This window comes from Enhydra lutris, unplaced genomic scaffold, assembly GCF_002288905.1.
Source record: "Enhydra lutris kenyoni isolate GAN:26980312 unplaced genomic scaffold, ASM228890v2 scaffoldscaffold11, whole genome shotgun sequence".
Lineage (NCBI taxonomy): Eukaryota > Metazoa > Chordata > Mammalia > Carnivora > Mustelidae > Enhydra > Enhydra lutris.
The window spans coordinates 2,403,974-2,429,767 of NW_019154095.1; positions in this window are offsets into that span (position 1 = coordinate 2,403,974).

A 25,794-nucleotide genomic window follows, 5' to 3' on the forward strand; every position below is an offset into this window, starting at 1 on the left:
TGCCTGTTTGTGATCTCTGTCTGTCAAATAAATAAATAAAATCTTTTAAAAAATGAATGCATATTATGAGTAGTTTAAAAACAAAAATTTACTAACACCAGGTTCAATTCTGTTCACTTTTTTTAGATTTACAACTGAATGTGAAATCAGTGGACTAAATGAACTGTCATACTGGACATGATCTGAGCTCGGAGCCCTTTTATCAACTTTCTCTATAACATAGACTTTGTAAATGTTTAAGCAAAAATGCTAAAAATTTTAAATTCACAGACATAGAAAATCACATTATGCTTCAATGGATTCCATTTTAAGATGAGAACAGGCTTATTGTGATGTGTATCTATAGTATGTGATGTAGTATGTACGGGTAGGGCAGCCCCGATCTCCATGTGGGCAGTAACTCATACACCACCGTCTTCTACAAACAGTGACATAGCTACAAATAAAACCTGATCATCTTGATAGTAATAAAATCATATCAACAGTCTGCGTTTTAACTGACCTCTGATTTCAAATGGTTGAAATCTTTCCCAAAGGAAGCATGGCGGTGTTCGTGGCCAGCCGGTGAGGTCATCACGGCTGGTACATCTAATTCTCAAACTGATGAAACTCTGGAAGACCAGTTCCACCCTGACTCGTCTAAAGGAACCCAGAGCTTGAGTAGCTGTGTTCTTTATACCCCACAGTGGATTTTAGAAGGGAAATGGAAGTTAATACCTCCTCTGTCTGGTTAGTGTGGTCGCAGGAGGGGACAGAAGGACAGCAGACAAGTTTGCTAAGACAGGACACTGATACCTCACAGCTGCTGGCTTTCCTCCTTCCCTCACTGATCTGCCTTACCAAGAGCAACAAAAGTGCTGTGGGTTGCACTTTGCAGTGTAAACAAATATATACCCCACTCCATGTTACATGCAATCCACTATTTTACTTTACATCTCAGGAGCACAAGCCTGAAGATGCTGCATTGAACGAAAAATCATAATGGAAATTGGCAGAAAGTTGGCTCACCAATTATTTTAACAATATTCAAGTAAAATTTCTTATTTTTATTCTATTTCTGGTCTCAGTATATGGTCACAACATTACCCGACCTAAGAACCTGGTCATACAGAAGTAGTGATAAAACGCTGAGCCCTGACGATTACTCAAAAAGAAAACATGTCACTTTGGATGTCTGCTTTGATTTGTCTGCAGTTTTGGTCAGACTCAGAGGCAAATGTTGCATTACCTTCCCACGCAGCAAGACTACTTGTTAAAAAATTATCTTTATGTTATGCTAATAAGACTGACAAACAATGGTTTATACAGGTACAGTGTAAAAAAAGCAATGATTTGAAAAGATTCTTTTTCATACTTAGTGAAAGCATCATGCTTGTTTAATTTCAAGCAATACTGGGATGCCATTAAAGACAAGAAAAAAATAGGGGCACCTGGGTGGCTCAGTCGGTTAAGCTTCTGCCTTCAGCTCAGGTCACGGTCCCAGGGTCCTGGGATCTAGTCCCACATGGGGCTCCCTGCTCAGCGGGGAGTCTGCTTCTCCCTCTTCCTCTGTGATCTCTCTCACTTTCATTCTCCTTCAAATAAATAAATTAATTTTTTAAGAAAGAAAAAGAATTACAACCGTACTGTAATGAGACCTCAGGTCCTCCCGCCATCCTGCCTGCATCCAGCGGCTCCCAGCCCCGCGCTGGAGCAGCAGTGGAGGCAGCGGTGATTGTAACGGATGCTGAGAAACCCGCACTCAGTGCCTCTGATATGCTGCCCATGAGGTCAGCACGTTATCTGTGTGAGTTCATTGTGTCCTGATGACCTTGCTTTGAGACCAGTGTTATTTGTATCCCCATATTACATTAGAAGAAACTAATTGCTAATGACAAGTAATTTATACTAAGTCATAGAGATCCGAGGTGGCTGAGATGTACAAGAAACCCAGGGCGTCTGACACAAAGCCTATGTTCTCTTACTCAAGAACACGGCTGTCTGCAGATTTGCACAAGACCTGCGCGGGTCATACGACCCACGGTCCAAAGCAGAAGGCCGCCAAGACAAGCAGGCAGCTGGGTGGGACACCAGACCGAAGGGCAAAAAGTCGGGTTAATTCCTGGAAAATAACATACACTGTCTCTTCTGGGCACACTTGCCATAGTTCGTAGAGGGGTTAGAACTTGGAAGGGGTGTCTGCCTTTGAGAATCTCCCCCTATCGAATACCAGAAAACCATATCATGGTTCCACAAGAGCCTAAAAAAAGAGAAGATTCCACAAAGGTCAGAAACAAAACTAAACATATTCTTACCGTACCATCCAACAGTCATGCTCCTTAGTATTTACCCAAATGAATTAAGAACTTATGTTCACAAGGAGTTTTATAGCAGCTTTAGTCACAATTGCCAAAACCTGTAAATAACTGAGATGCTCTTCAGTAGATGAAGGGATAAGTCAGCTGTGGTCCACCCAGAGAGCGGGGTATTACCATCACTAAAAAGAAATGAGCTCTCAAGCCATGAGAAGACACAGGGGAGATTTGAATGAATATTGGCAAGGGAAAGAAGCCAATCTGAAAAGTCTGCGCACATTATGACTCCAGCACTGTGACATTCTGGAAAAGACAAAACTATGGGGACAGGACAAAGATCTGTGGCTGTGGGCGGTTGGAGGAAAGGGAATGATGAACAGGCGAGCAGAGAGGTTGTATATCAAGTCACTGCACTATGTACCTTAAATGTACACAATGTCCTATGTCCATAATATCCCAATAAACCTGAGGGAGGGGGAAGACTCAACGATCCACTGATTAATGTAAAAATACCCCTGAACCTTAATACATAAAAGATTCTTACCTAAAAGAATATGCTAGAGAGGAAGACTTCTTACCTAAAAGAATATGCTAGAGAGGAAGACTTCCTTTGCAACTAATTGGGGCAAAGGGACCACGATAAACAACTAGAAAAATGAGTGATACATGGGACACATCACCTTTCTAACAATGGACAGCAGACACCTCAGCTCTGTGGCCCCTGAAAGAGGAGACACAAAAGATAAGAGCCCTTGGGTCGCTCTGCAGGTGGCACATTCCAACTGCAAAGGAGAGGCCGGTGCAAACAGAACAAAGCCAAGCTTACTAAAGTTAGGGTCCGGTGTAGGGTTCTAGAGCGAGGGGGATGCATGGAGCTCTGCAGAATGAAAGAGGTCCAGAAATCCGCATCTGGGGTCATGGTGTGCTTGCTGAGTGTGAAGATGGCTCCTCGCAGACTGGCACCCCATGGGAGCAAAGCCCAGCTGGGAGTTGTGCATCAGATGGTTCTGGAAAGTCACATAGGCCTGGAATCACCTGCATTTCCATGGATGAGAATGCAGTATTGCACGTGCACGTCCCAGGAGTTGATGGTCTTGCACCTTCTGTCCCATGAAAGCAGATCCTGGGTTTTCCAGTCTCTTCAGAATTCAGGGTGACACTGTCCTTTGTCACCTCAGTTCTCTGATGGGTCAGAAAAGATACTGAGTCTTAGTTTGACCAGCTTTTTCTTGTTGCAAGAACGTGAGGGACAACCTCCAAGCTCCTACACACATGAGTTGGATCAGGAAATCCTTCATTACTTTTGATAAAACAACGCTTGCTGCAAAATACTATTCCCTGAACATTTGTCCCGACTCTGTCCAGGTGCCTGAAATCAGTGGTACAGAGATCCTTAAAAAAGTCCTCTTGAATTGCTTTTCTCTGATTGTTTCTAGGACATTCTTGTCCTTGTTTTGCAATGTAATACGATGTATCATCTGAGTGTGGATTTCCAGATTGACAAAATAATGTTAAGAATTAGCAAAGTAATGGTGATTGCTTTCTGTTTTGTTTTTGATGGGGACTCTGATACTTTCCAAGCTTTAGAGAAAGACTGTGCCAGTCATTAGGAATAATGATATTTTAATGGTTGTCATTTCATTTTATTTGCTGGCATATACAGTTCTCATTCTTTTTATTATAGTGATTTAGTTTGCCTTTAGGGAACCATCCCTACTCGGTGCCACACGACCCTGCTAGAGTAGCCACTGCCTAGACCCCTCCTTTACCTGGAAAGGGACCGGCCCCAGCTCAGACGTCAGCCCTTCTCCCCCAACGTTGAATTCCAGAATGAAGAGCCATTATCGACTAAAACTGTGTGTCACCAATTGACCCTACTGTTCTGCCTGATGGGGACATTGATTATGTGCTCCTCCCTGGATTCCCAGAGCTTTTTTGTTTCCTGGCCCGTCCACGGCTTATAGGCCCAGCATTTTTGTGGTGGTTGCTGCTACTTTGAGCTAGCTTTCCAGTAAATTCCATTATGCTCTTGTTAGGTGATAACCTATACTGGTGATCAGGGAACCAGAAAAATATCTGCTGTTGAAAGCCTGCTCCCTGCTGTTTAATAGCCATGGGTGTCCGTCCATGACTAGTATGTGACATGGGTCTCAACATCCTCATGGGCCTTCACGGTCTTCAGCCTGTCAGTGATGATCTGTCACGCATGTTCTCTTGTCATATCTCTTGTCAGATAAAAAATTACCCTGCCCAATTGTTGAGTTCATCTTCTGGTGGGTTTCATGAACACATACATGGTTTGCTCCCCAAACTCTCCAAGTAAAACTGAAAAACTGCTGACTACATACTGAACCTAGTCATTCTTGGCTTCTGCTGAACCTTTGTCATGCAATATTTTAGATATGCCACTGGATTCTCTTCACGTTTGTTTCTGACAATGTTCTGTCCATTTCATTCCCAGTCCACCGTGTATGTTGGTCCCTAACACAAGATCACCCTACACGAACAAACATAGCATTGAAGGCTGAGAAGAGTCCATCCACAACCTCCGTCTGCTACTGACTCTGGCTCAGGAAATTCCTCCAGACCTGTTCTTGACACCATTTTGAATTTTACGATTTTATAAAGTTATTCATCAGTTTAGTCTGATGGCTAGCACAGCTGGCTTTGCATCTTGGCTCACCCTCCTGTTTTATAACTTGGATGAGGAAAGACAGAGTCACTCTGAGACTGATGTAAGACACTGAATTTGGTAACTGGCCACAAGTGCTCCCTGGTCACCAGCACAGGCTAGTTTCTCATGTCTGTATGCAACCCAGGCCATCAGAAGCCCAAATACGTGCTCCACACCCTCCTTTACCTGGATTAGAATTAGAGTTACCTCACTGTGAAAATATAAATCACTGTGTCTGACTTTTCTTGATCTCAGGAAGAATGACAGTAGTCAACCTAACATTAAAATCACTTTGAGGGCACCTGGGTGGCTTAGTGGGTTAGGCCTTTGCCTTTGGCTCAGGTCATGATCTCAGGGTTCTGGGATCAAGCCCTCCATCCGGTCCTCTGCTCAGCGGGGAGCCTGCTTCCTCCTCTCTCTCTGCCTGCCTCTCTGCCTACTTGTGATCTCTCTCTCTGTCAAATAAACAAATAAAATCTTAAAAAAAACACTTTGAAAAATAAGATCATATGGTACTTGAAGAATTGAATTTTCATGCCACTAATAAAAAAGAATCAAAATTAAAATAAAATTAATAAAGCACTCTCTAGGAAGTGTGAGTCAAGGACTTAGTCCAGAGATAACTGAGCTGCTGGTAAAACCAGCCATGGTGACAGGCTCAGGGCATAAAGAAAAAAGGAAATAAACGTTCCTTAAGATACTCATAGTCTCCTGGTGTAGGGAAATGGGATTCTTCAAAAACAGAAAACTCACATGGTCAATAACACTCGAACTTAAAAAGGAAAAACACAATGAAAATCAATATCATCAGCTTCAAAAATGCCAATAAAAAGTGAACTGTGAACACAAAAGCATTTACAGAAACAAATTATTCCTTAAAACAGTCTGTTGACTTTATGAGACTAGATACTTGCTATAATGTAGCACTGAAAGAAAACATCGTCTATTGGTACACCTAAACACACACAGACACACACACACACACACACACACACACCCCTCATCATGTAATTATCTTACTTGATACTTAATTGCATTAGGTCATTCCAATGTACCCTATCATAAAAATATTTAATGATAAGTGAAGTAGAATTGTTTTTTTTTTTTCCTTCAAATTTAGCTGGATTTCTTTTGTGTTTGTAAGTTCCTAAGAATCTAAGTTGCTGTAAGTACTGAAGTTGGGACACCATGCTTTCAATAAATCATAATAGTAAAAAAAAAAAAAAAAAATGTGCTAGAGATTGATTTTGTGGGCACCTACCATTTTTCTCTCAGACATGTTATTTTGAGTGCCAATACATTTTACCGTACACAAATATATGGTAGTTTTAAACTCTATGAGTCAACATGGATTTTTATCAAGCTTTTCAATACCATTTCTGTCACAAATAAATTTTTTGAACAATGACCAAGTAGAAAACCCTCTAAATAGATATGGTTAATGCAAAAACAAAACAAACAAACTTATCTTAATTGCAAGAATATAAAAGTCTACCATATTTATTTTAACCAATGACTGTAGATAGTGAATTATTTTCTTGTTTTTATAAATTGATTAAATTTAGGAAAATTAATTTTCTGGAAATGCGTAAGTTGAAAATACACTTTGAGAAAGCTCTAAAATAAATGATTTATTTATCTTGCATATTACTTTTAAAATCATTTTTCTTTATATATTTTTTGAGGTTCAATTTCTGCAAAAAAGAAACAACAACAACACTCCATTGGTGTCTATGCCTAGTTTCTTATTTCATTATTATTCTAAATTAACAGAATTCTGCAAATATACTATATATGTGACAATAGTTACTATATGTTATATTGTAGAACATTAACTTCAGGAAGAAGTAGCATATTGAAAGGATAGCATCCTACAAAATTTAGAGACAACAGAAAGTAGTATTTAGGATCATAGACACCAGAATCCACTGCGGATTCAAAATCCATCTATGTAGTGATGGGCCCAGTGGGTAATTGTGCCTTCCTTTGTAAAGTGAGCAGGTGGATCGTAAACTGTTAATACAGTTTTGAAGGTTAAAGGAGCTAATAAAAGTTACAAATGGAAAAGTAGCTGCCCCTTAGGACTCAATCGTTATTAGTGATTTTGACTCAAGATGGTCTTCACACTACCTCATTCTGTTGGAAGTAGCTTTCACTGGTCAACAGTAAGTGACTTTGTGATCATAACAACATGTCCTTCTTGAAAAATGATAGGGAAATTCTGTTTAGGAGTCAAATAAGGATCATTTAGAATATTGAAAATTAAGTGAGAATATATGTATCATGCAGTCTTTCTCATATGACATTGGTTCACTTCCACAGAATCATGAACTCTATTTGCTAAGCCACCATCTCTAGAAACATCTTCTGTCCACGGGCCACAGAATTCTCTGAGTCTGCCCCAAATGCTTTAAACGTATGACATCTTTCGTGCTAATGAATACTCAGTCTCTGTGAAAAACACCAGGAGTAGGGCTTGCTAACAGTATCGGAGATCAGAACTCACGGAACCGTGCAAGGGACCCTTCAAGGTTCATCCATGATTAAGTTAAAGTTGGCAAACCATTTGACAAAATCTTTTTAGAAACAACAAAAATAAAGAGGCTGATCATGACCAAATCGCTAGTTTTTCTAGTCCTCTGTCTCTGAGAGGGTCACAGAGGAAGGCATGGCATGCTTGTGTTCTGCGTTCCTCATTGGAAACTGCCTAAATTTAAACAAATGTATATTATATATATACAATTACATATTATAAATAAAATGTAAAATAAATAATAACATATAATAGAAATATAAAAACCATATTAAATATATTACTTGATATAATTATAGTAATGAATTAGCATAATTCATTACTATAATTATATTGAATGTAAATATATATAAATTTATATTATATAGAATATGATATAGATATATAAAACAAATTATATAAAACAAATTATTTCTATAACATAAAAATAAAGAACTGTGTATATAATATATATACACACAATAATACATATAATATGATATATAGTTTTGTATATATAATATATACACACACACACACATATATATATAAAATACATATATACAGCTCTTCATTTTTCTTTCATTGTTTTGTAGGACAACCAGAATTTCATTGTTTTTTTTAGCATGATTCTCTCTTCAGGAAACAGTCTCTGTGGCTAGCTAACCCCTCCCTCCACCCAGTGTCAAGAACAAGAAGGGAAACAAAACACTATACAGAGGTTTTGAGGCAGCTCTCCTCCCCATCCGAAGGTCTTCCCACAGTCTTGCCCTCCAGGTTGGACGGTAAAAGTATATGCTTTCATGACCGCTCCCATCCCCCACTGAATTGAATACGGCGATCACATACTATTTTACGACCCCCATGAAGAGGGTGTCCTTCAGGCCCGCGGCTGCACCTTGCATGGCCACATTTGCTTTTCTCGACCTGACTGCTGCGCTCTCGGGGCCCCAAACAGCCTCTTCCATCTTCGGTCACGGGATCCGTCTTGGCCCCTTTTCATTACCCTTACTCAAAGGGTGAGAGCCCCAGGTCAGGTTTCTTAATTTGGATCTATTTCTCTTGCCCCTCCCCGCAATCCTTCTCCTTCTCCTTTTTCTTTCTCTTTTACCTTTCTTGACTAGATCTTGCTTATTTTGTTTGTCCACTGATGTGGTCCATGTGTCATTCCCAGACTCTTACTGTAGGTAACTGGCAGCTTGGCACAGCGGCTCAACTTTCTCAGGCTATCATGAGTCAAGAACCAAGAAGTTGAATGAAAGAAAGAGATAAAAAGAGTTTCTTAGAAGGCAGCCGGGACCCTTGATCAATAACACGCTGTAGTGTTACGCTGAAGAAGTAATAATTTCTGTGATTGTTACGTCCTTTTTCTTTTTCTGTCCCCTTTCTTCATTAACACAGATTTTGAGACTAAGGCATTTCCAAAGCATGTGCCTTCCGAGCCTAGTGCAGAAAACAATGAGGCAAATTTGGGACCGTGAGGGGCATCACAGGCTCCCGGGTTGCGTAACAGTGCTCAGCGCGGATCCGTGTTCTCTCAGGTTCCACAGCTCAGGCGCTGCTGCGCACTTGACAGTGCTCAGCAAACTACCCGTTCCCGCAGGGACACCACGCGGGGCAGGAGGGAGAGCGGGGGGTCACAGGAGGGCTCCATAAAGGTGGGGTCAAATGCTGGGAAGACCTGTAGGTTGGTTTCTGCTGAAGCCGGGGAGCATGACGTGGGGGTGGGAGAAAGACATTTTCCTGTGGAAGGTCAGTGTGCTCAAGAGACGGTGTGAGAGCCTCCTGAACGTGTATGTTTTCATCAAAAGGCAAGAGACACTCTGTGCATTTGCAAGGAAGTCCCACGAGTAGCTGTGGCCCGAGGGGGCTGGGTGTTTGGGGCGAGTAGGAAGGAAGACGGGCTCATGTTCTGGGGACCAGAGACAGAAGGTCACTCCAAGTCACTTGAACTTCTCCCCAGACAGCAGGGGGGATGGATGCCAAAGATCAAAACAGATCAGGGTAGGCTCCTTTACTGGGCAGCCATGGAAGGGAGAGATCCCCACACATTCCCAATATCCACTCCCTGAAGGTATTTTCCTGTAGCCAGAAAACTATGTCCCTGGGGAGGGCTAGGAGAGGACGAACTCCGGAGGCCAGGTTGTAAACTGAGACGGACCAAACACCACAGTCCCTGGGCTATTGGGAAACGGCGGCTAAGCAGACCACACAGGACCCAGAATAAAAATACACTGACAGAGAACGTTAAATTCACGTTACAGCCGTCTCATTATACACACGCTTAAGATCAACCCACGGCCCTCTTTGGAAGACAGTTGCTAACGTTTAAGACGTTGTGTCTCCTTGAACCAATGGCTGCTACTGTAAGAGACGGCTTTTGTTTTCTGGGACTGTAAGAGGCGAAGCTGGGAAGGCTGAAAACACAGCGTACGGCCCAGTTTCCCAGCATTCTTACATTCAATGCTTTCTTAGCCCATCGGCAGGGTGGCCGCTGTATTCCTGTTTCAAAGCTCACCTTCACGTCCTTCCGTCTGGACGGCGCTGGACACTCTTTACTGCCTTCAGGGCCTTCCTGTTGGACACGATGTTCCTCAGTGTTTGCAGCTCGTGCTACACCTCCTTGAAATATTTTGAATATTATCCCTGTCTTTCAGCCTAAGTATGTCAGAATAAGCAGCATTCTCCTAACATTACATTAATTCTTGAATTATACCTCTACTTGGGGATTACGTTGCCCCTAGTCAGGCATAGAAAAGATTTATAGACTAATAATACAAAATTGGGTAAAAGTTCTACAATTCTGCTGCTGTGGGTGTTAAACACTCTTAAATATTTCCCATCCAGCTGTGCAGAAAAAAAAAAAAAAAGTTCTTTTTTCATGCAATGTATTCGTCTAAACCATGTAGAAAACATAATATTAAAATACAACAAATTTGAACCTAAATATAACATTGGCTAACTTTAACTGACAGTGGCCAGATGGCACTTTACTTTCTATACAGTAAAATGCTGATTTTAGTGCCTTTGGAAGCCATAGAAAGTTTTGGCTTGTTTAAAAACCAGAGGAATTCCATTAAAAAAAAAAAGTGTTAGAACTAATGTACAAATTCAGCAAGGTTGCAGTACAAAATCAATGCCAGAAATCACTTGTGCTTCCAAAAGGAAAATTCAGAAAACAATCTCACTTACAATAACATCAAAAAGAATAAAAATTTAAGAATAAATTTAACCAAGATGGTGAAGTTTTTGTACAATGAAAGCTACAACAATATTGCTAAAATAAATTTAAAAAAAAAAACACAAAAAGGTGGGAAACAATCACCTCTTCCTGGATTGGAAGACTTAATGCTGCTAAAATGTCAATTCTACCCAAAGCAATATATAGGTTCAGTGCAATCCCTAGCAAATCTCAATGATTTTTTTTCTCCCAGAATAGAACACTGCATCCTAAAACTCATGTGACATCTCAAAGGACCCTGAATAGCCCAAGTGATCCTGAGAAAGGAAAAGTTGGAGGCCTTCCAGTTCCTGATTTCAAGACATATTACAAACTATGGTAATTAAGACTGTGTGATAGTGGCCTAGAAACAGTCGTGGAGACCAACGGAGGGCTGAGCCCAGAAATAAACTCTCCTGGATGACCACATGATTTCCGACAAGTGCTAGGACCACACAATGGGGCAAGAATTGTCTTTTCGACAGTATTGAGAAAACCAGATATCTGCAGCGAAGTTGGACCTTTATCTTATATCATGAAGCAAAGACCTAAATGTAAGAACTGACACTCTAAGAAGAAAATTGGGATGAGAAGCTTTAAGACAAAGAATTTGACAATGATTTATTGGCTATGACCAAGGGAATGTATAATTTGATGTTTATCAGAATTAAAATCTTACGTGTATCAAAGGAGGGCAGTGTCAACAGAGTAAGCGACAACCTGTGGAATTGGGAGAAATAATTTTCAAATTATATATCTGGTAAGGGGTTTTATCTAAAAATGATTAAATAACTCCTAAACTGAACAACAGCACAATTTAAAAGTGGGCAAAGGAACTGAATGGACATTTTTCCAAACAAGATACACAAATGGCCAAATAATCCTTTGAAAATATGCTCAACAGAACTGTCCATTAGGGAATTCACATCAAACCACTATGAGATACCACTCCGTGCCCACTAGGATGTCTAGTATGGAAACAGATAACAGAACGAGTCTTGGTGAGGATGTAGAACCGTTGGACCCTGTCTGCATGCTGGTGGGAAGTAAAGTGAATGATGTCGCGGCAATAGAAAATGGGGTGGACGTTCCTCAGAAAAGTAAGCCTAGAATTCTCACTGGAACTAGCTATTCCACTTCTGGGTAAGAAGTACTAAGAGAAGTAAAAAGAACAGCTCAGAGAGATACTTATTTTCCCACATTCATAGGGTCAGTTCTCACAGTGTCCACTGACAGAAGAATGAATGAACAAAACGTGGTGTATACTTACCATAGAGTAACATTCAGCCTCATAAAGGGATATTATTCATGTCTAAAAAGCATGACACAGGGGTGCCTGTGTGGTTCAGTCAGTTAAGCATCTGCCTTTGGCTCAGGTCAAGATCCCAGTATCCTAGGGTCAGGCCCCATGTTGGGCTCCTTGCTCAGGGAGAACCCTGCTTCCCCCTCTGCCTCTGCCCTTCCCCTGCTTGTACACTCACTCTCTCTCTCTCAAATAAACAAAAAAAAAACAAATGAATAAAATCTTTAAAATAATTAAAAAATAAAAAGCATGACACATGCTACAAGATGGGTGAACCTTGAGGACATCATGCTAAGGGAATAAGCCAGTCATCAAAGGGCTGTGATTCCACTTCTACGTGGTTCCTGGAATATCCAATCACAGAGACAGGAGGAGAAGAGTGGGTGCCAGGGGCTGGGGTGTGGGGGATGGGGAGCCACTGTTTAGTAGGCTCAGAGTTTTGGTTAGGGAGATGAGAAGATTCTAGAGATGGATGGTGATTGTGGTTGAGTAACAATGTGCATGTAATTAATTACAAAGAATTATATATTTAAAATGGTTAAGATGGTTTTATGTCATGCGTATTTTATCACAGTTTAAAAAATCAGATGAAATTATTAAATAGTATATGACAACAAAAAACTGAGATGTTTATTTGAAACCACTAACAACAGACGAGTGAATAAAATGGAAACAGTTTAGAATTTTAAGGTCCAGAGTAAAAAGAAACTGCTATTTTTTTCTCTGTTAACCACCAAAGGCTGTTTGGAAACCTACCTTGAGCTTCTTGTCATCTTTGTCACAAACTTAATTCCAGATTTACCTTCCTAGAATTAACTTTGGATGCCATTGTTTAGAAACTATATTGTACTGGGTAATTTTAAAATTTATTTTTACAAATAAAATACCCAGTTATCTGTTAATGATACAAAGAATTTCTTTCTAATACAAAATACATGGGTTCAAAGCACTCGCGTTTTTGAGCTATCATATGTAAGTTTTCACTTGCTTCTCAGAATTTTATTTAATGGGCATTTTTGTCTATCTAATGCAACTGGTCACAGTTAGTGTTAATGAATAGATTCAAAATACAGAAAAGAATGTCCATGTACTAATAATATCAATTAACGCATTCATTTCTAAGCTAGTATATATTGAATTTTATAAATTTGATTCCAGTAAAGGCCTCTGAATCATTTTAATTGTGATGTTTATGAAATTCTGAAACTACTCTTAGCAGAACATGAAAGGATTTTTAAAATATAAATTTAAGTAATATTTTGATCAACTTTAAAAGGGTAAGACTGTGGAGAAGAGGAAAAGATAATTTGGAAAGTAAACAACTAAATGAGAGCAAAGCTTAAAGATCGTGCTATGAAGATGAAATAAAACAGAATTTTAAGTGGTTAGCTAACAAGTTATAAAATTGGTAAAAAATGTAAAAAAAAATAAGGAAAAAGAAAAATATAAGAGAACTGAAAGAGAAATAAAGGCTGTGTATCAGAAGTCACTGCGTTTATAGTTCACTGAATAGTAAGAAGAAAAGGAAAACACTTTGACCACAGAAAGTCTTAACTGGAAACAATCCTGTAAGATGGAAATAAATATTTTGGGAACATTAATAAGGGATGGGAAAGAAGATAAAATTAAACAAGTATTTAAAAAGAAAAATATGAATTCAGAGAGGTTTTTTGCAGTTATGCAAACATTTTAATATTTACTTGCAACAGCTATTCATAATGACAAATAAATCGTGTGTAGCACAGGAGCATGGAGACGTAGCGTGACTCGAGGCTGGTAATGGGCAGGGGACTCTCAGCGAACATAGTAACATGACTTACCAGTGGCCACGTCTGGAAGCCAACGCCTGTTGCAGAGAGGATTACAGGACAGAGTGTGGCAATGCCACCTTCTGGGGGGGACGGCTGTGACAAGTTGGCACAGAGTAAAGATGAGACGTGCTGATAAACAGCTGGGCCAGGGTGAGGATGCGGCTTACGTGGGAGCTGAGTGAACAGCGCACTGATTCCCAGGCAGGGAGATGGAGGCAGCCGGACAAGCCATCCACGGACTGTAAGAGGGAGCCTGGTACACAAGGCAAGCACAAGGCAATCAGTGGCAGCCACACGGGGAATGAACTGGCCATAGCAGACAGTCAGCTGCACACACTCAAGCCCGGCTGGGATGACCAAGGAGGGAACCGTCCAGCCTCCCAATGCAGAGCATGTTCAAGGCTGTGGGACCATGAAACAGTAGGACAGACAGACGGAAGGGTGTTGGGTGGGTTTTTTGTTTTTGTTTTTAAGATTTTATTTATGTATTTGACAGACAGAGATCATAAGTAGGCAGAGAGGCAGGCAGAGAGAGGGGAAGCAGGCTCCCTGATGAGCAGAAAGCCTGATGCAGGACTCGATCCCAGGACCTGATCCGATCAGGACCTGAGCCGAAGGCAGAGGCTTAACCCACTGAGCCACCCAGGCGCCCCAGGTATTTGAAGGTTTACCTTGACACAGATCCCGTTGGTGTTAAAGGGGGGACAGAAGAAATGTTGATATTTTTTTCAGAGGACATGAAAAAAAAATCTTTCTTAACGTAGTAACACTTCTTTCAATTGATGTAACAGATTTGGATTGTTAATGTGTTGATCAAAACAACAAATCTTTATTGGGGTCTTGGCAAGTGTGAAACATGATCATAAATATTTTGGAAAGCTTTTCTCATTTATTCCTCCCACAAACTTATGAAACAGGTACTGTTCTTATTTTCAGTTTTTGTTTGTAGACATTAAGACAGAGTTTAAATAAGATACTTTTAAAAAACCATACAGTACGCCAGTAGAGGTCTATGTTTGCTTTCCTGATGACAGACATTTTTTCAAAGGAGACCATGATGCTTCGACCATAATATCTAATTCTTTAAAATGTTTCCAGATTGAGATCATTAATGTTTCTAATGGCATTATTTCCCAAACATGACGTAGAGCCAGAGACCATGTAAATAAGTATCTATTTATTAAATCTAATTTTGAGCAAAAAGTTTTGATTTAAAAATCAAATCTTACCATGAGAAACGTTTTATAGATCTATTACATAAAACAAGAATTAGATGCATTAGTATATTATATATTAGGAATTTTGAGAACGCTTGGGAGGCTCAGCAGGTTGAGCATCTGCCTTCACCTCGGATCATGATCCCAGAGTCCTGGATCAGTCCAGCACTGGGCTCTGTTGTCAGGGGGAAATCTGCTTCTCCCTCCCGCCGCACGCCTCCCCTTACTTGTGCATGTGTGCACGTGCTCTCTCTCTCTCTCTAAGTAAATAAAATAAAAATCTCTCTCTCTCTCTGTTTTTTTTTTACATAATGGGCAAGAGCAAGACCAAACCAATGAAGGAGAAATGTAAACATGTCATAGTAGAGTTGGGTGGTTGGCAGAAAATAGGACGTGATTGGCAATACCCACTCTTATGACAGTTTAAATGAAGTCACTCATCATCTTCTTAGTGGGGAGTTTAAATTTCTACTGGAGAATAATTTAGAGTACTTCTAAAAAAATTAAGGTTTCTATTTTAAGATAATTATAGAATCACATACAGTCGTAAGAAACACTACATGAGGACTCTGTGTGTTCCTGACCCATTTTCCCATTTGATAACATCTTGCAAATCTGTGACGATACCACAACAAGGCTCTTAATACTGACACAGCCAAGAAACAGAATTTCATCATCACTGACTTCTCTTCCTGCCCTACCTGACCCTTGTCCCCCAGTGGCCACTGAATCTTGTGTCCATTTCTCCAGTCTTGTCACTCAGGGACCGTAATGGGATCAGAAGACCTGTGACATTCTGGAATTGGCTCTTTTCCCCTTTCTTTGCTTTTCTCCCTCCTTCCTTCCTTCCTTCCTTCCTTCCATGTTTCCTCCCTTCCTCCCTCCTTCCTTCCCCCCACCTCTCTCTCTCTCTTTCTCTCTCTCTAACTCAGAACAGTTCTCTGGAGATCTATCCATGCTGTGGCATCATTAAAGGCTCACTCCTGTATATTGCTGAGTAATGCTCCTTGGAGCTGATGTACAAAACCCCGTGTAGCCATCTGTCATTGAAAGACGACTGTGGTGTTTCCAGTTCTTGGCCACCATGAACAAAACTGCCGTAAATACTTGTGGAGAGTTGGTGTGAGTCTCACTCTGCATTTCTTTGAGGGAAAAAAAACCTTGGACACCTATACTGGGTCGTATGGTAATGGCATGATTTTTTTTTTTTAATTGCCCAATGATTTTGCAGAATGGCTGTGTCACTTTTGAAAAGCACCCATTTCTGGGATCCAGCTTCTCTGCAGAAGCACCAGCATTTGGTATTGTCACTATTTATCACCTTAGCCATTCTCCTCAGTGTGCCGTGATCATTCATGATGGTCTTCGTTTGCATTCCCCTAATGGATGATGGGGTGGAACATATTTTCATGTACTACTTTGTCTTCCGCCCATCCTTTTGGTGAAAGACTATGCTTTCAGGGATCATTTCTATAGTTCGTATATCCTTGTGGTGGAATGTCTCTTCATGTCTCTTACCCATTTTCTACTTGGAATTTGTTTTACTGTTGAGTTTTGAGGTTCTTCCTATGCTGCAGATACTAACGCTTTGCCAAGTATGTGGTTCACGAGCATTTTCTCTGCTCTGTAGCTTGTCTTTCTATCCCACTAACAGCTGTTTGAAGAGTAAAAATGTTTAGTTTTGACGAAGTATAATCAATTAACGTTGTCTCTTTTGATCAAGACCTGAGATCGAGAGCCAGCTGCCTGAGCTATCTGGTGCCCCATCATGCAGCCGATTTTTGAGTTTACCTTGAGACTTCTCTTTGACCCATGGACTACTCAGACTCTGACTAGAACGCTATTGCCATTTGAATTGATGCCCACCTATAGGAGAGATACAACTTTTCTGTGACTGTTTTCAAGATTTCAAATTTTTCTGTAGTTTTCAGAAATTTAAGCATGGTATTTTGGCATGGATTTATCCTGTTTGGGCTGTGCACAGGTCTTGAGTCTGTAGGTTTATATACCTTGTCAAAATTGGGGAGTTTTTAGCCCTTAGCTGTTTCAAAGTCCATCCCCTATTTCCTCTCCTTCTGGGACTACAGTGACACAAATATTAGGTATTTTTTATAGTCCCACACATTCCTGAGACTCTGTTCTATTGGGCTTTTTGTGTTCTATTTTCTTTCTGTTGTTCAAATTAGGCAGTTTCTATTGTTCTATGTTCCAGTTCACTGGGTCTTTCCTCCGTCCCTTCAATTCTGAGGCTGGGCTCACCCACCAAGTTCATGATTTTAACTGCTCTATTTTCCAATTCTCAATTTTCCATTAGGTTCATTTTCACATTTCTTTGCTGAGACTTTTTGTTTCTTTGCTGACGTTTTCTATTTTTCATTTGCCTCAAGTGTTTTCATAATAGGCGATCGAGCCCTGTCTCATGATGGCTTTAACGTCTTCGCTAGATAGTTCTAACATCTCTTCATGGTGGTTCATCTATTAATTACATTTTTTGAAATTATTGAGTTTGATATCTTCCTGGTTCTTAGTATAAAGATTTTTAGTTGCATCATGGACATTGAAAAATTCCGTTGGGAGGCTCTGGACCTTATTCAGTCTTCTGTTTCAGCAGGCGTCCTCTGCCAGGGTCCTGTGGGGGTGTCAAGGACCACCTCATTGGTGGCCAGTGGGGGTGGAAGAGAAGATGTTTCATTAGCTTCCAGTGACACCTAGGATGTGTGTGCCTCATGACTGCTGGGTGGGCTTGGGAGTTACAGATGCCCATGTAGTCTCCATGGACAGGGACACTGCAGTGGGTTTGTTACTGCTGGCTGTGGATGAAAATTGTGAGTCTCCACTGAGCCATTTCAGTGGGAAGGGGGAGTAGCTTCTTGTTACTGCCGGTTGGGCTGGAAGTCCCTCTGCTCTCCGCTGATGCCACAGGAGTGGACTTTCCTTCCTGCTGACAGGGATGAAACTCCCACCTCCCATGACATCCCATGACACTAGTCTAGAGGGAGTGTGGGGGGTCCTCACTGAAGCTTTGACAACATGAAGGTGTTCTGCGTGGTCTTTGCTGGTATGGGTGGAGTAGGGCACGCATTTTTCTGTGGTGTCTGGCTGGAGTAAGGCCATGGTTGTACAGTTGTTTTCTATTTTTCTAAGATGCCCATTTTATTTTCTGTTGGCTAGAGAAGCCGGAATTTGGCTGGGACATTTTTAACTGTTCTCACCAGCACATCTGTGTTGTCAGCCTCTTGAACCCCATGTCTTGGATGTAAGAGACAAAAGGAAAGCCTACAGAGCTCCCTGTCATGCTGTTCCTTGGATCCTGAGAGTCTTACCTGGCCTGACGTCTCTCCACCTTTCATCGTGCTGTTATCCGTGTTTTGTAGATGACGCATGGGAGTTTCAGTAGTACTTTGCAGGAGGGAATAAGAAAAGTGCATCTACTCTGTGGTCCTGGAGGTGGAAGCAGAGGGTACTCATTCACAAGCTAAAGTATCCAAAGATGATTAACACAACAACTCCATTTTCTGAAATCTAGTGTGAGAAAAAAATATGCACAAAATGCTCACAGACATTTTATTATTTTAGAAATGGGAAAAGTTAAACATAAAGAGGTACCTATAGTAAGAAACTGATTCTGCATGAATTGCAGAATACGATATAACTGTGTAAAATAATGCTGTAACTCATCTCTTTATATCCTATGGAAATATATTCAGGACACATGTCTGAGTGACTACAAAGCAGATTGCAAATAGAACGCATAGAATGAACTCCTTTATAGAAAATACTGTGATCTGTGTGTGTATAAACATGCACATAATTTTGCATTTATTTATGTAAGGAGATCGTCCTTAATCCGGTTCTCTATCCTGCAGCTACATCTGAGCAGAAGCTAAATTTGCTGCAGAAGAAAGAAGACGTACATGTATTTCTGAACATGTAGATTGAGGATACATGCTGAGCACATAGGGAAGAAAGACCACACCCCTCATCTGGGCTCCCAGCTCTGCCTGGCAATCTCCTTACTTCCGCCCCATCCATCTACGCTGGCCTCATATTAACTCCTCACACATTGTTCATAATGACCACAGTTCACTCTGATTCCTCCTCTTCCCCTCAGAAGTTCACTTTGCTTCTAAATTTATAGAAAAGGACATTTTCTTAAGTTCTCCTCTAAATGAAATCTCCCAGTCTGCCCCCAGGGTCTCCCCCCTCCTCACCATCCCTAACTGCTGGTACTTTCCCTCTGGTTATTCCCTCCCCGCCCCCACCCAGGATCCAGTGTTCTTTCACCTCTTTCAGATTGTTCTAGATTGTTCCAGAAATTGCTCATGGTCCTCATCTTTAGTTTCCCTCTCTGTTGGAGAGGTCCGACTGGTCTGTCACCAAGCATCTACATTCTGTAGAAATCCTCGAGAATCACCTCAGAGCCTAAATCTTCCCTTTCCATTTGTCTTGGCGTTTCTCCAAACCCACTTTCATCCCCAGCACATGGACAGTTGCACCAGTGATGTGACCCTCTCTAGGCTTTGTGTCATCCAGTCGCAAAGGTCGGCTGTTCTTTCTCCTACTGACCTTGCGTGGACATTATATCCACATGGGACCACCTCTGGAGATCCCCTTCTTCATACACTTTCTAAACTTACGGGCACCTGGGTGGCTCAGTGGGTTAAAAACCTCTGCCTTCGGCCCAGGTCATGATCTCAGGGTCCTGGGATCAAGCCCCACATCGGTCTCTCTGCTCAGCAAGGAGCCTGCTCCCCCCCCTTCTCTCTGCCTGCTTCTCTGTCTACTTGTGATCTCCCTCTGTCAAATAAACGAATAAAAATCTTTAAACTTAGCTTTCCAGAAAATACACCTCGACCTGGTTTTCTTCTTGCTGCCCAGGTGGTTCTACTTCAGTGGGTTTTCATGGATCCAGATCATGTTCTCAGTTTGGAGATGGTGACATACGCCATCCATCACTCCTCAGAACTCTGCTGTCTCCACTCAGTTTCTGGAAAAACTTCTCTGGACCTGGAGTCCTTCTGCATTGAAGATCCTAGACTACTAGTGGACAGAAATATCCAGGTGTGTAGGGTTTATCCCACTGGCATATGAGCGAAACTTAGAGGTATATAGATGTGACCTCCTGACCATTGGCTTGAGACATCAGTGTCAAGGGAGGCATGCAGGTGAAATACATTTCTTTCCCCCTCACTAATGTTTGTGATGCTCCTCCTTTCATCTCTGTGGGGCTTCAGACTGTTACAACAAAATGTGTGCGCCAGATCCCCAAACAAACCTAAAAAAAAAAAAAAAATCCCTATTTGCAATCATAAGTTAGAAGTTTCCCATAAACTCCTGAACTAGGAATCCCACACATGGAGTACAGTTTTATTTCAGACAATAACATTTGCTGCAATAAATATCTACTTATCAGTAAATAGAACGTCTCTCTTTTCCATTTCAATTCTTTAATCATTGTGAGTCAAACTGAATTATTCATAATTCTTAAAACAACATAATGTTTGGACATGTTTGCTATAATTTAAAGTAGCAATTTGGATGGAAAGAAAACACTTCTCTTTATTCTTCATTTTAGCATATAAGTAAGCAATTAATCTCGGTTTGAGTTTATATGACTGTTCAGTAGTAATGCTTTCCCATCCATTTACACATTTAACACAACATGCATTCTGTAATTTTTATTTCCTGTTTTTGTTGTTGTAGGAAATTTAGCCCTTGGGCAAAATAAAGGAGGTAATTATTTTTTGTCAAAATGTTGCAAGACTGTAGCTCAAGGGTTATAAAGTAGACTTCATCAAGCCTGTATGTCTTCTATTCCTACCATTATTTTACTTATCCTGAGAGCCCTTAGGAGACAAAGCTCATCATTAATGGACTCACTATTATACTTCTAATTTTAACAGAAGGTTTAGGGTATGTGGCGTTATAAATGAGATATATTATTTGAAAAAAGGAAACACATAAGCGAAAAGCTTTATAAATGTTCTCTTTTGATATATTTCCATTTAAATGGCTAATTTTATTAAAGTAAGGGACTCTGGCCACACACATCTGATCATTAGTAACCGTGTCTCTTAACTCAATGCAAGAGAAATCCTAGATGTAATGAGAAAACAGCCTTCTTAAGACAACTCTTCAGAAAGGGGCTCAAAGTCTGCTCATACTTCAGATTTATTTGTGGACAAAAAAATGCATATTATAGAATATCTGGCTTTCACCTTTTCATGAATTATCATAGTTGAAAACTGCTGAATCTGTTACTACTTGGACAAGTAATTTTATGATGACTTTTTCATAGAGTGACTTAGCACCCACTTATGTGGGAGTGAAATTGTCTGGTGTCTATACAAATGATTCGGAACCCGAATGAGTGAACTCTGACGCTTTTTTATTAAGAAGGATATAACAACAATGCAGAAGAATGTAGTATCACTTTTAATATTGATAAACTCAGAATCCACATTGGTGAAAATCTTGCACGACCCTACTTGAAACAAGATTGGATTGAAATAGGCTTAAGTGTGGAACTAAGAAAAAGTATTAAACTATTTTCTTTTCTTTTTCTACTAGGATCTCCCTACCTTATTTTGGTACTTATCTTTACACTGTTGGTGGGAATGCAAGCTGGAGCAAACACTTTGGAAAACAACATGGAGGTTCCTCAAGAAGTTAAAAACAGAGGCACAGTACAATACAGCAATTGCACTACTGGGTATTTACCCCACAGATACAGATGCAGTGAAAAGAAGGGCCATATGCACCCCAATGTTCATAGCGGCAATGGCCACAATAGCCAGACTGTGGGAGGAGATGAGATACGCTTCAACAGACAAACGGATAAAGAAGATGTAGATATACTCAATGGAATATCACGCAGCCATCAGAAAGGATGGACACCCACCATTTGCACCGACATGGATGGGGATTTTGGTAAGTGAAATACACCAAACAGAGAAAAACAATTATCACATGGCTTCACTCATATGTGGAATATAAGGACTAGCATGGAGGACATTAGGGGGAGGAAGGGGAAACAGAAGGGGGTAAATCAGAGGGGGAGATGAACCATGAGAGACTATGGACTTGGGAAACAAACTGACAGTTTCAGAGGGGAGAGGATGGGGGGATGGGTTAGCCCAGTGATGGGCATTAAGGAGGGCATGGATTGCACAGAGTACTGGGTGTTACACACAAACAATGAATCTTGGAACACTGCATCAGAAACTAATGATGTACTGTGTGGTGACTAACATGACGTAATATAAAAACAAAACAGAACAAACAAACAAAAAACAAGGGCAAACTGGGTGGCTCAGTTGGTTAAGCTTCTGCCTTCAGCTCAGGTCATGATCCCAGGATCCTTGTAGAGCCCCATGTCAGGCTCCCTGCTCAGTGCGGAGGCTGTTTCTCCCTCAGATGCTCCCCCTGCTTGGTTCCCTCTCTCTCTGTCTCTCTCTCTGTCAAATAAATAAATTCTTAAAACAAAATGAAATGAAAGCAAAAGCAGAACACAAACCAGCAGCACACACTTGGAACTTGGAAATGTTAAATCAGAGCCTGAAGCCCCAGCCTCTGACCCAGAGGCTGTTGTGCAAATGCTCAGTGCATGTGTTTGTATCTGTGCAGGTGGAGGCAGAGATGGTGCAGCAGCTGGGTGGCAGGGAGTTCGGGGTGACGATGGTGGCGGGCACCTTGCCAATGTCCGAGGGGCCTGGGCAGCACCCCATCAGCCACGGCCCGGGCTGGGTCAGCTCAGCCTTCAGATCCTCGCTGGCCATTCTGGGACACAGTGGCTTCAGGCTGGGGGCAGGGGCTGGGGACAGGTGGCTGTTTCGGGGACGGGGGTGATAGCTGACGGGGCCCTGTGCTCAACAGCACTGCCAGTAACAGGAGGATACGTCTTTCATCCAGGCATATAGGTGGTCCAGAGAGCAGCCTTATTCCCCTTGAAGGATGTCATTCTTGTCCTGAGAGAAGCCCCTCCAAGACTCCAGTGGAAGTCTCTTCTTGGGAGGGACACAGAGGGGGTGCTCGTGGGTACAAAGAGCACCCCACCTGCAGTGAGGCTGATGTGGGGGCCACCACAGATAGTCTTCTTCTCCCACCCACCCCCCACCACTGCAGGGTCCTCACCTTGTGTCAGCACTTGGCTGTAGGCTTGTTAGCATGACCCAGACTCTCTTCCGTGAGGGCTGAGGCCAAGGCTGCTGCATGTGCTCCTTCACTGCCAGACGGTGGCAATGAAGATCTGAGTGTGTGGCCAGCATGCACTCTGTGGCATCCCTCTCCCTTCCCCTCGGTCTTCCAGGGGCAGGAGGTAAGGCTCCCCAAGTGGGTCACTGGGGGATGATGGCGAGAGGCCCCTCCTGCCCGCACCGTGGCCCAGACTCATCGTCTTCCAAAATGTGCACTTCATGCTGGAGGAGGTTGTTCCAGCCTTGTGAGGTGTGGTCCCCTGGTGGGCAGCAGCATCTGGGACTTGACTGGGCCATCCCAGTGCTTCCGGGGGCAGCTGTTTCGGGGTTGGTATGGTTGTGATCAGAAGAGCGGTTGTGTCGGCCTGGACCCATCCCCATCTCTTGCTGTAAATTGAGTCCTCATTGAGTCACTGTTACAGGAGAGCTCCAAATGAAGGAACAAATATTCCAAAACCCCTCCAGAATGGAAAAGACTAAGCCCTTGAAGGTAAGAAAGGTCAATTTACATTGAGAATATGCATCATTTCTAAGCAGGATGGACCCCTGCCCCCTTCTAATATAAAAGGGGGATGATTTAATGTGCTTACCCTCTGTGGTCGGTGGCCTCCTAAAGAAGTGCTCCCTAGGATTGTCACTGTCGCAGACCAGCAGGCGCTCCGTTGACTTACGCTACGTGAAGCCCACACTTAGTCTCCACTCTTGCCAGTGGGCTCAGCTCACGCACCCCTCTTGCTAGCATTCACGTGACCCATGAGAAAGGCTAGATGTTATCACAAGTAATTTTGTGGATCTTGTTGTGTAATGCTTCTTCTGGGGTGGATGCCTTCTGTGGGGGATTCCATGCAATGCAAAGATCTCTGCCCTCCATGGTCATCCTCATATGTCCATCATCATTCCTGCACCAAGACTTCCTGACATTCCCCTCCTAGTCCCCTGATGCACTAGTCAACCCATGCAACACGAATCACATTTCTCTGCAGTCCAACCTCAGGCTACTTCTGTTTCCATGTGCGTGGCTAACCCAGGGCACTGCTTCAAGCAATGGAGCCTTGTCACTCTCTTCTAATTCCTCCTCTGTGACAGGCTGTCATTCATTTCTGAACTGACATCCACACACTGAGCTGGCCCATCGCCAACTGAGCTCAAGCTTTTCCTTCTGTGTCAACTTGTCATAGAGGGTCACCCATACAGACGTGTGCTGACAGCAGGTTGGGCTCCGTGAGGGGTGGAAGGCATGGGGGCCTTGTTCCCTGTGTGTAAGTCTTGCCCTGTGATTTTGCTTAATTCTGGGTGTAGCACTTCTATCTTGCAATAGAATGTTTCTGGGCCACCCAAACTGACTCAGTGGGTACCTGACTGTCTCGTTTTTCAAGGGTGAATGGGACCATATGGTCATTTGCTGCCCTGAGGACAGGACCCAGAAGCACACATGACTGGGAATTGTTTTAGAAAAGATATACTGTTCTTCACAGAAGAGAGCCTGACCTTGATCTGGAAGCTGAAGTGTCCACACTGTGAGCTCCTCCATGGGATTCGCATCTCTTCTCCTCACTGACATCCCTGGAACGAGATTGTGCCAGGTCTGTGGACCACATGGCATTGGAGCTCAAACCATCACTGGGGTCATAGCGGGATCCTTTCTTCTCAGAAGCCCCCAGAGTGCATGCCTTTGGGCTCAAGTGTGACCTGAGCTGTAGCAACATTGTCTGCCACAGCCCAGCCTGACAGTCACCATAGGAGTCCAGATTCCTCAAAGGGATGGCAAATGGGGCAGAATTTCTGTTACTGTCTTGTGGCAGAATTCCTTCTTCTTTGGAAAATCCAAAAAGATCTTACTCTTAAGATGTCCAACTGATTGGATGAGGCCCACCCATATTATGGAAAGTACTCAAAGTTAACTGATTCTTTTTTTTTCTTTCATTTATTTATTTGTTTGTTTCTTTATTTGACAGAGAGAGATCACAAGCAGGCAGAGAGGCAGGCAGAGAGAGAGGAGGAAGCAGGCTCCCCGCTGAGCAGAGAGCCTGATGCGGGGCTTGATCCCAGGACCCTGGGATCATGACCTGAGCTGAAGGCAGAGGCTTAACCCACTGAGCCACCCAGGTGCCCCAAAGATAACTGATTCTAAATGCTAATCACTTCTGAAATACGCCCTCCCAGGAGCATCCAGACTGGCATTTGGCCAGACAGCGGGTCACTCTAGCTGACCCAAGCTGGCACATAGAATTACCCATCACAGGCCTTGCTGTGCCATCTTCGGGATGAGTGGTGTGTGATTTCAGTAATTTATCCCTTAATCTTAATAGTGTTGCTGCATCCCCCTGACCACATCTAAACATTTCACTGACGTGGCAGGGCTCTGAGTGTGCATAGAGTCTGTCTCCATCCTGTGGAACACATCTGTCTCCGGAATGGTTCATGATGTATCAGACGACACCAAGGAGTCTGTGGGTTGGTGGTGTCAGCTGTTCGGGTAACCCATGCCTCTCGAGAGGGCGTCATGGCAGAGGGCGGGATATTTAAGCTACCCTTAGGGCAAAACTGTATCACACTGTTGTTTTATCC